Source organism: Triturus cristatus, chromosome 8 (assembly GCF_964204655.1).
Source record: "Triturus cristatus chromosome 8, aTriCri1.1, whole genome shotgun sequence".
NCBI classification, from domain to species: domain Eukaryota; kingdom Metazoa; phylum Chordata; class Amphibia; order Caudata; family Salamandridae; genus Triturus; species Triturus cristatus.
Window position 1 is genome coordinate 274839859 of NC_140591.1, and position 12057 is coordinate 274851915.

General features: G+C 46.9%; 1 protein-coding gene across 2 annotated transcripts in view; it reads left to right on the top strand.

Moving 5' to 3' along the window:
* Positions 1-12057, top strand: part of CUL5 (cullin 5) — a 677835-nt gene that overhangs the window by 554687 nt on the left and 111091 nt on the right. The window lies entirely within an intron of this gene.

Sequence of the window (12057 nt, forward strand, 5' to 3'; positions counted from 1 at the left end):
TCCAAATCATTGGCGCCTGTGGTGAGACAAATTCATATTTCTCAAGTATTGAATCTTTAATAGATTCACATGCTTGAATCGTCCCCGTCGTCATGGTGGGAGTCCCACGGTACTTCTTTTTTTAAGCAATTCTAAAAGGAGTACATTAGAAAAAATTGCGAAAGCAATTGAAATTTGTTAACCAATTCTCATCCTTATAAAAGGCCCAAACTTCAGCCAATGAGGTACAAGCTCTGAGACCACAAGCCCCTGCAGAGCCGCCATACCTCAGATTTCTAACCGCACGTCATGGGAGAAGGAGTCTCCCTGAGCTCTGCTCAGGTCTTCGTACTTGTGAACTTTTGACCCTGCTCTATTCCTCTCTGGAATATTCTTGAAGGACTTAAGGTATTGTGTATTTACTTCATTTCACATTGTCAGAAGAATTTTAAGAAGAGATTATTCAGATCTTGTAAATCTTGTGGAAAGGCAATGTTGTTCTCAGAGGATCCTCATAAGGACTTTCAATATTGCTAACATCCCAACCATATTCTAAGGGATTGTAAATACTGCAGAACTTTTTCTGTCAAGACTCTGAAGGACAGAGAGGCCAGATTATAATTATGGTTGCAGAAGAAAAGGTCCAGATCTGATTCGGGTTCAGGTAATGAGGAGCATTCAACTCGCTCTACTCCTGAGCGAAAAAGAAAACATGAGGCCTCTACCTCATCTAAGACATTTACTAGCTCTGGTCACAAGAGACCATCAACTTCTGCCTCTGTGCCTCATACTTCTCACAAATCTTCGTCGGCGAGAAAGACTCCGTGTGACGACGGCTTCATCGACAAGAGGGGTGAAGACGATTACCTCGTCGACAGCCGCCCCAACGACGACGACCTCGTCGACGACCACTCCGTCGACGATGGTGTTCAAATCCCCAATGTCAATTGTGGGTCGACGACGACGGTTACCATAAAGCGCATCTCTCTATCGACGATCTCATCGATGGAGTAGAAGAAAGACACCTTACCACAGTAAACTGCATGGATAACATCGGATTTGACATCCTGCTTCCTCCGTCACACCTACTAGATATGGAAGAGTCTGCTGATGAGGGCATGTTTGAACCAGCGTATAGCCCTTCTCAATTAAAAGTAAAATGTGAGGTCACTGACAATGAGGAAGAGTACCAAGGGGATACTTCAGAGTATATGGAGACAGATTTGTCTTTTAATGATCATCCTCTGCCTAGGCCGCGCCGATACGGTTCTTTCCAGCAACACGACTTTGACGAGGACTATGAGAATATGCCACCTTCATGAGGTGACACCATAGCAGTGCCAATTTCTCTTGTCACAGATCTCAGACACATGCTGGGTTACTATTATAAACGTTTTCTGGAATTGCAAACACCAGTTCCCCACACTCCGCGTTGGCATGAAAGAAAGCATGAAATACCACTTCCTGATGCTTCGGAAACCTCCTTCAGCACAAGAGTGTGGCGGTCCCTCAGGTCATAGCCATTAGAGACAATTATAGTGAAAGCGATCCGGATGAGCCGACGAAGGAAGGAGAGTTGGTTCAGGACACAGACCCTGCAGGTGCGGAGTGGGATGACTACATTGCACCATCCTCACCATCTCCTTCACCTTTCCCTGTTAGTTCTCCGCCAGAGGACATTGGAGAGTTCCATGAGTTATTGGAACGAGTGCCTAAAAGGTTTGACCTGTCTCTCCCTATGAAGCAAACAGAATGCTTTTTGTATGATTTTAAAGATTCCACCAGGAAATCTATAAGAGCCATTCCAATGGTAAGCTACATTTAGGATGAGGGGCTCAAATTAATGAAGAATCTGGCTTCGGTCACTGCAGTGGTTCCAGCAATAGATAATAAATATAAAGCCCCCAAGTCTTCTCCTGCATATTTAATTGGACATCCAAGACCAGAGTCAGTTGTTATGCAGGTGCTGCTACAGAAATCCCTTCTCTCCTTGTTTGGCTCCTCCCAATAAGGATGGCAGACGACTGGATAGTGTAGGTAAGCGCTATGCAGCAATGGCGGCTACTTCTATCAAAGCGTCAAATGCCTTAGCCATCTTAGGCCGCTATGTCCGTCAGATGTGGTCTGACTTGGCACCTTTTCTAGACCATCTCCCTGAGGAAAAAAAGACCGAGGCTATGCAGATTCTTCAAGAGGGTGCAAGGGCAGTTTCTGAGGTCATAGACATAGCTATGGATATATCTTCCATCGCTTTCCGACAAATGGCAGGAGCGATATTACTTTGCAGACATGGTTGGTTGAAGGCTACTTCTTTCCACCCTGAGCTTCAGTCAAAAATTATGGATATTCCATTTGATGGTGAAAATTTATTTGGAAAACATATCGAGGAAGTTCTTCAAGGGATAAAGGAGGAAACAGAAATAGCACGTTTTCTAGGAACTCTGCAGCAGCAGTGTTTTCAATCATTTTGCAGAGGAAGAGGAAGGGGTCAGTACCAACAAAGATCCTCTTTTCAGTCATATAGATACCAGCCATATCCGCAACAAGGATAGCGACCACAATATACAGGACAAAAACAATTTCGAGCCTCAAACATGCCTTAAATGCATCAGTCAGCTCTCCGTACTTCAACAAGAGCAAAACCCCAGGACAACGGCAGACGTCAGTGACGTTTGGGTTCCACCAGTCACCTCGTACCAACACGAGCCTCAAATGGCCCACTACCTGTTTGCCTATTTATTACCAACAATGGCTCAATACAACATCTGACAAATGGGTGTTGGGCATTATTCATCAAGCGTTACAACAAACAATTGATGGACGGAATGCTGACAATGCAGACATTCTCCCCCAGTCAAGAGATCTGGGTTAAATCCATCGTTCTTTTGCCCACTACACCACCCCAGTTTCGACATGGCCATATGCAAATCAGTCTTGACCCTGTGCCTCATGGGAACAGTCCAGCCCGAACTGCCAAGCCATGTCTTCCCTGGACCGGAATCATGCATCCTAGGACCGGTTTCTGGCTATCAGCCGTCATCAGCCAGGATAGCTTGACTCCAGTGGCGTAGTGAGCACGGGTCCCACGTCTGGGAATACCCATCCCACTTAGGGCGAAAAGCGTTACAACAAACAATTGATGGACGGAATGCTGACAATGCAGACATTCTCCCCCAGTCAAGAGATCTGGGTTAAATCCATCGTTCTTTTGCCCACTACACCACCCCAGTTTCGACATGGCCATATGCAAATCAGTCTTGACCCTGTGCCTCATGGGAACAGTCCAGCCCGAACTGCCAAGCCATGTCTTCCCTGGACCGGAATCAAGCATCCTAGGACCGGTTTCTGGCTATCAGCCGTCATCAGCCAGGATAGCTTGACTCCAGTGGCGTAGTGAGCACGGGTCCCACGTCTGGGAATACCCATCCCACTTAGGGCGAAAAGCGTTACAACAAACAATTGATGGACGGAATGCTGACAATGCAGACATTCTCCCCCAGTCAAGAGATCTGGGTTAAATCCATCGTTCTTTTGCCCACTACACCACCCCAGTTTCGACATGGCCATATGCAAATCAGTCTTGACCCTGTGCCTCATGGGAACAGTCCAGCCCGAACTGCCAAGCCATGTCTTCCCTGGACCGGAATCAAGCATCCTAGGACCGGTTTCTGGCTATCAGCCGTCATCAGCCAGGATAGCTTGACTCCAGTGGCGTAGTGAGCACGGGTCCCACGTCTGGGAATACCCATCCCACTTAGGGCGAAAAGCGTTACAACAAACAATTGATGGACGGAATGCTGACAATGCAGACATTCTCCCCCAGTCAAGAGATCTGGGTTAAATCCATCGTTCTTTTGCCCACTACACCACCCCAGTTTCGACATGGCCATATGCAAATCAGTCTTGACCCTGTGCCTCATGGGAACAGTCCAGCCCGAACTGCCAAGCCATGTCTTCCCTGGACCGGAATCAAGCATCCTAGGACCGGTTTCTGGCTATCAGCCGTCATCAGCCAGGATAGCTTGACTCCAGTGGCGTAGTGAGCACGGGTCCCACGTCTGGGAATACCCATCCCACTTAGGGCGAAAAGCGTTACAACAAACAATTGGGATGGGTATTCCCAGACGTGGGACCCGTGCTCACTACGCCACTGGAGTCAAGCTATCCTGGCTGATGACGGCTGATAGCCAGAAACCGGTCCTAGGATGCTTGATTCCGGTCCAGGGAAGACATGGCTTGGCAGTTCGGGCTGGACTGTTCCCATGAGGCACAGGGTCAAGACTGATTTGCATATGGCCATGTCTAAACTGGGGTGGTGTAATGGGCAAAAGAACGATGGATTTAACCCAGATCTCTTGACTGGGGGAGAATGTCTGCATTGTCAGCATTCCGTACATCATTTGTTTGTTGTAACGCTTTTCGCCCTAAGTGGGATGGGTATTCCCAGACGTGGGACCCGTGCTCACTACGCCACTGGAGTCAAGCTATCCTGGCTGATGACGGCTGATAGCCAGAAACCGGTCCTAGGATGCTTGATTCCGGTCCAGGGAAGACATGGCTTGGCAGTTCGGGCTGGACTGTTCCCATGAGGCACAGGGTCAAGACTGATTTGCATATGGCCATGTCTAAACTGGGGTGGTGTAGTGGGCAAAAGAACGATGGATTTAACCCAGATCTCTTGACTGGGGGAGAATGTCTGCATTGTCAGCATTCCGTCCATCATTTGTTTGTTGTAACGCTTTTCGCCCTAAGTGGGATGGGTATTCTCAGACGTGGGACCCGTGCTCACTACGCCACTGGAGTCAAGCTATCCTGGCTGATGACGGCTGATAGCCAGAAACCGGTCCTAGGATGCTTGATTCCGGTCCAGGGAAGACATGGCTTGGCAGTTCGGGCTGGACTGTTCCCATGAGGCACAGGGTCAAGGGGTCAAGACTGATTTGCATATGGCCATGTCTAAACTGGGGTGGTGTAGTGGGCAAAAGAACGATGGATTTAACCCAGATCTCTTGACTGGGGGAGAATGTCTGCATTGTCAGCATTCCGTCCATCATTTGTTTGTTGTAACGCTTTTCGCCCTAAGTGGGATGGGTATTCCCAGACGTGGGACCCGTGCTCACTACGCCACTGGAGTCAAGCTATCCTGGCTGATGACGGCTGATAGCCAGAAACCGGTCCTAGGATGCTTGATTCCGGTCCAGGGAAGACATGGCTTGGCAGTTCGGGCTGGACTGTTCCCATGAGGCACAGGGTCAAGACTGATTTGCATATGGCCATGTCTAAACTGGGGTGGTGTAGTGGGCAAAAGAACGATGGATTTAACCCAGATCTCTTGACTGGGGGAGAATGTCTGCATTGTCAGCATTCCGTCCATCATTTGTTTGTTGTAACGCATTATTCATCAAGGACATACCTTAGAATTTGTCCAAAAACCTCCTGGTCTTCATCCTGTCACTAGAAAGCATCAACATCTAACTCTATTGAAACAGGAGATTTTAGCTCTAATCTTAAAGGGAGCAATAGAGGACGTTTCTCAGCAACACTGTGGAAAGGGATTCTACTCAAAATTCTTTCTAATAAAAAAGAAGCAAGGTGGCAAATGGAGGCAGGTCAAAGACCTCAGACGCTTAAACAAGTATATCCAAAAACAGTCCTTCAAAATGCTGTTGTTGCAAGAGATTCTTTTGATGATTAACAAAGGGGACTTTATGATCTTTACATCATTTAGAAGCCTATTTTCACATCCCCATTCACATCAATCATCAACTGTTTCTGCGGTTTGAGGTGGCAGGGTGCCAATATCAGTTCAAAGTACTGCCTTTTGTCCCCCGATCAGCACCCAGAGTATTCACAAAGTGCATGGCGCCAGTGGCCGCCTTCTTAAGACAGCAAGGGCACCAAGTTCATCCCTACCTGGACGACTAGCTAGTCACAGGGTCCACAAACCACTATGCAAAAAACTCTTCATGGGCTTGTGATCCGCTCTTCAAATCACTGGGGCTGCAGATCAATATGGAAAAATCATCCCTCATACCGAGTCAGTCGTTGCTATTCTGTACACCAAGATAGCGAAGGTTTACCCTACGACAGACGTATTCACAAGATCTTGCATATAACAACTCAAATGCAAAGAAAAAAGTCAGTTCAGTGAAAATGTACAAATCCATGCTAGGAATGCTATCCTCATTCATTTCATTGATTCTAAACTGCCGTTTGTATATGAGGCCGCCGCTTCAGGAACAACTGGATATCCAGTGGATCCAGGCTTACGGCTCATTCGACGATCGCCCAGGCACAATACAAGAAGCCTTGTCATGGTGGGCAATACAGAAAATTCAAATTGTGAAAGTCGATTGCTTTCCATTTTAAGATAGTCTGTTTTCTACTGGAATATCCGACTGTGTCCCTCATCGCTGTTTACATATTTGTTTAAAAAGAGACCATTGAGTGACCATTTTGTTAAGCATATTATTAAGACTCATCTGAGTCGAAATGCTTTATGCAATGCTACCTTTTTGCACGTTCCTGGAGGAAGACTGTGAATTTAGTTTGGAATGTATGGGGACCCAGTGCAATCCAGCAAGCAATTTTTTAAAATGTGGACAAAGCAATTGAGGCTGGCCCACCTTTGGTTAGGAGGCCCACCCGACAGACATATGGAAGCCTTTTAACCCCTTCCATGCGGCGCGAATTCCGCCGCGGTGCTGACCGTTTCTTGCGCGGGCGGGCTCATGACGGAACGGTTCCGTCATGAGCACAGCTCAACCGACGCTCATGACGGAACCGTTCCGTCATGAGCATGGAAGGGGTTAAAAATATCAGCCAGGATTTGTTGAGGTAGGAACCCTTGCCCGACGTACCAAGGTGAATTCAATTGAAGGCAAAGGAGTGTGAAATCTACTAATATCATGGTTTCATGAGTGTCAGCAGTGTTGTCATTTGAGATGTCATCATTGATGTCACTGATCATGTCGTGAATGATATCATATGTGACATCTGCAGTGCATTGCGGGGGCGCGAGTTATAGTTAGCTGAACTAACTATAACGGCGGAATTTCTCTGGTTTTGTACGAGTGAAATGTCCAACTAAGTAGAACGTCCCTGAAACCTATGGTTTTTTCAGTGAATTTCTAAGGTTTTGTAAATGCTAATTTCTAACTATAACGTGCCTGAAACCTATGGTTTTTTCAGTGAAATTCAAAGGTTTTTTCATTTCTAGCTATAACATAGCAGTCTCATTTTTAGAGTGGTGGACAAAGGTGAGCGTGGCCTCCAAACACCTTTTAGCAATCCCACTGTGTGGGAACAGGAGGGGTAGTTAGCCCCCAACTACCCCTTTTATTACTTCTAGTAAGCCCACACAGCAAGATTGCTAACTTGTAATATCGGGCCCGCCCCCTCCCTGCACCACTGTGCATACGCGCCCCCTGGCGCGTTGTAAATTGGGGGATTAATTCCCCTTGAGTCCTGACGGTCCCTGGGGGCCAACTAGCCCACCAGGTAACTCCAGTAAGCGCCAGAGAGCTGCGTTGCAGAGAGGTGTAAAAAGAGGCGTGGCCTCGGAACACCTCTCTGCAACGCAGCTCTGTGGCATATACTGGAGGTACCTGGTGGGCTAGTTGGCCCCCAGGGACCCTCAGTATTCAAGGGAAATTAATTCCCCAACTTACAACGCGCCAGGGGGCGTGTTTGCTAAGTGCTGCAGAGAAGGGGCGGGGCCTCCTGCGCGATGCTGGCTTTTTATAAAAAATTGTTTTTTATAAGAATGGGGGTCTGTGTGGCCCCCCTTCTTTTACATTATTTGAGGCCCTGGGGACCCCATCCCACAGGACCTGGCCTGTTTTTTTACAGTTAAAAAAAAAATCGGGAAGGCCAAATTCAGCCTCTGGGACCCAATCCACCGGGGCATGGCCAGAAACACTCTTTTTTTTTTAATGTAGGAGGCCCCCTCCTGCGGCTTTTATCTGCCCCGGGGGCACCATCCCTTGGGGCATTGCCTCTTTTAGATTTTTTTTTAGATCGCGGGAGGGTGGCCACGCGGCCCCCATCCATGGCCACTTCTGGCCCGGGGACCCCATCCTCCGGGGATTGCCCATTATTTTTTATTTGTTTATGTCTGAGGGAGGCCACGCGGCCCCCTCCATCCCCAGGGGCCCGTCCATTCAAATTTTTTTTTTTAAATAAAAGGGAGGGGGCCGCGGGGCCCCCCTCCCGAGCCACTTCTAGCCCCGGGGAGACCCCATCCCCTGGGGCTGGCCCTTTCTGTTGCCCCAATGCCCCAACGGTCCCTCCGGCTCCCCGCCTCCTGCGGGAGCCGGCATTGCTTTTGAGCAAAGGTAGCTGCTGACATGCAGCTCCCCTTGCTCAAAAGCAATTCTGTTTTGCTTCAAGGAAGCAAAGCAGTGTTTGCTATGGCAGGGCGGGAGCCGCATGCCTCCCGCCCTGCCATAGCAAACAGCAGTGTCCCGGGGTGGGCACCCCGGGACACTGCAGGAACTGGCCCTGGGAGGTGGCGGTCCCCAGGGCCATCGAGGGCTCCTGGAGGGGACCTGCGCAGCCCCTCTCCCTCCATTTCAAAGCCCCAGTGAGGTGGTGGTCCCCGGGGATCCGCAACGGACCCACATATTTCAATATAAAGTGCCCCGGGGAGGTGGTGGTCCCCGGGGCTCGGGGGGGGGGCGGCCTGCGAGGCCCCCCCCCACCCCTTTTCATCAATGCCCCGGGGAGGTGGCGGTTCCCGGGGCTGCGGGGGTCGGTAGTGCCCCCGCATACAATGAAATAAGCCCCGGGAGGTGGCAGTCTACGATGCTGCGGGGAACCCCGTGGGCCCCCGCACATTAATTTCCGAGTGCCCCCGGGAACCTGGCCCACCCGGGGCTTTTTGAACACGAAGCGCGGGAGCCCGCACTTCATTTTTATTTTATTTTCACGGCAGAAGTCGCGACCCCCAACGCGACTTCTGCCATTTAAAAAAAAAACAACAAATGCTTGTTTTGGCCCTGGGGGTCCTTTTGGGACCCCATTGGCAGGCGTAGGGGGTCAGGGTGTTTCTACCCTGCCCCCTTCTTCAATTCATGTTTTTTTCCCCTGATTTCTTGTTACCGAGTCACAAGATGGCTGCCAACACTTCCTGGTTTAGAGTGTTGGCAGCCAATCAGAGTGAAGCTCGTGACCGGGAGGGTCCGCGACCCGTCCTTGGTGCACAGATATATAAATTGTTTCTTTCATTAATTTCTCAGCAACTACTGAACGGATTTACACCATTTAACAAAAAGGGCTCTTTCTGAACCAAGGGCTACCTTTTTGTCAAATTTGGCGTAATTCCGTTCAGCAGTTTGGGCTGTAGCTTTGTCTAAAGTTTCCTATGGAAATTAACATGGGAAAATGCGTTTTGGGACCCCCCTTTTTTCTCATCCCCCGCTTGACTAATCACCCCGAAACTGTCAAGAAAGGAGCTGACCGGAGCACCCCACTAGTTTTGAAATTTTCACGAAGATTCGTCAAACGACGCCAAAGTTATTGGGTAAACAAAAAACGCTTTTTGAATAGAAACGAGGTCCTAACTATAACTACCTACTGGTGACCACCAGTAGGTAATATATATATATATATATATATCACCACTTGGCTCCCTTCGTCGGCGAGCAATGGCGCTGCACACCAGTGCGGTATCCTGACGGTCGAGCCAGACCGTTACAATATGTCCACAACTCCCACAAGGGGAGAATCAGGGTCGCACTCCGTAAATCCGATATAATGCTTTTATTTCAAATTCGCCCTCAGCAGAGAAATCCACAGTAGAATCAACGCGTTTCGGTCTTGCCACAAGACCTTGATCACGACACTGTCTCTCACAATGGAACTCGCATAAGTACCGGCATTCAAGAAACACATCCCACTTCCTGTCATGTGGGGATACAAGCATTGTGGGAGATGTAGTTCGTAAAGAAAACAAATCATTTCACAATTGCACGTTAATCCACAATAATCACATGTATGTGTTCACAAACATCATAAATTTTTATATGTTTTCAAAATCCCCCTCATCATGCTGATTAGGGTAAATTTAAATTTAAATTTTAAACTTTAAACAAGGATCCTAGTGCCATTAAATTCATGCTCCAGGATGATTCTTATTTGAATAAGGAGTTGAACCAATTGCCTCCACAATATACATACATCATCTCGATATAAATGTAATTATTAAAACCCCTCCAGTGGGGTGTGAGCGCTAAGCATTAGGACCAGACTTCAAATTCAATTGATTGCTCTCACTATGGTTACCCAATCTATCATATGAGAAAGAATTTATAGAATACGAAGCAATACCAGATTTCCCAAAAATAAAAAAAGAGAAAAGAATAAGAAAAAGACAAAGAAATGAAATAAGTATAAGAATAAGGGCAAGAAATAAGCGTAAGTTACAGAACACCAGTCCCATTGATCAGATAAATATATCAGATAAATATATCAAAGAGAAATGCCCCTACAAAACTTTTTTGTCTCTGAACCAGTAAGTCTAGAAATTAATAATGATATCCATTCACAACAGGTGGCTGTACAGTTCCTCACTTTGATTCAGGCCATGAGGTGTTAATGTTCTAAGTTTGATGATGTAACGAGATTCTTTCTGCCTTAAGATTCTCTCTCTGTTGCCACCTCTGATAGATAATGGAATGGATTCAATTCCATAGAATTTCAGAAGCTTCCAATTGTTTGTGTGAACCGGACCCATATGTCTAGCAACAGCATTCGTGGTATCTTTGTTCGTTACAGCACGTGTGTGTTCCAAGATGCGCTTTTTTAATTCACAAGTGGTGCTGCCCACATATTTTAATTTACACGGGCACTCAATAACATAAATTGTGAATTGGCTTTTACACGAAATGAGCTGCTTAATTCGCCAAGTTTTTCCATTTGCTAGACTGAAATCAGTGGTAGGCTTAGCTATTTCGCACACTTTGCATTTCTGACATCTGATGAAACCATTAGTCTTTAACCAACTTGCATTCTTTTTTCCTTGGAAATGACTGTTGACCAACTTGTCTTTCAGGTTCCGAGCTCTGCGATATGTAATTAAAGGATGATTACCAATAATTTTGCTAACAGTTTCATCCATTTGTAGCAATTTCCAATTTTTTCTGATGATCTTGCTGATTTTCTTAGCATCAGTCGAGAAATCCATAATCATTCTTATGGGTTCAGTGTCAAGTTTAATCTCTTGTTTAGGCTTCAAACATTCCTCTCTTGATTTCTCATTCGCCCGTTGCCAGCACTTTTTGACCAATGCTTTGTTGTATTTTCGCAGTTCAAATCTCCTTGCAGTCTTCAGACTCTGGTTTGTCCACTCCTCTTGTTCCGTGCAGATCCTCAAGAATTCACCGTATGGTATACTGGCAATGAGTGATGGTTGGTGGAAGCTGGTTGCCAACAGTGTCGCATTTGTGGCTGTAGCTTTCCGATGTAGAGTTGTCTCAATTTGACCATTCTTAAAGTATATTTCCGTATCCAAAAATATCACTTTATCATTGCTTATTTCACAAGTGAATTTCAATTTAGACAAACTTGAGTTCAGAATAAGGAAGTATTGATCAAATTCCGCTTTGGTTCCGTCCCAGATTAAAAGCAGGTCATCAATAAAGCGGTTCCACAGGACAATCTTATTGACATATTGATCATGCTGAGGGTGCCAGGCTACTTCTTTCTCCCACCAACCCATCACTAGGCAAGCCTAGTTAGGGCTGAAGGAGAAACCCATAGCCGTACCCATATTCTGGCGGTAGATCTCCTCCCCAAACCCAAAAATATTTTTCGTGAGGCACAATATTGAGAATGAGATGGGAATGAAAGCAGTGGAATTTTTTCTTAAAGAAAGAAATATTCACTATAGTGATCATAACAACATGTTGCTGCAAATGATATCTTTGTGCCTCACGAAAAATATTTTTGTGTCATCGGAAAGCTACAGCCACAAATGCGACACTGTTGGCAACCAGCTTCCACCAACCATCACTCATTGCCAGTATACCATACGGTGAATTCTTGAGGATCAGGAGGATCTGCACGGAACAAGAGGAG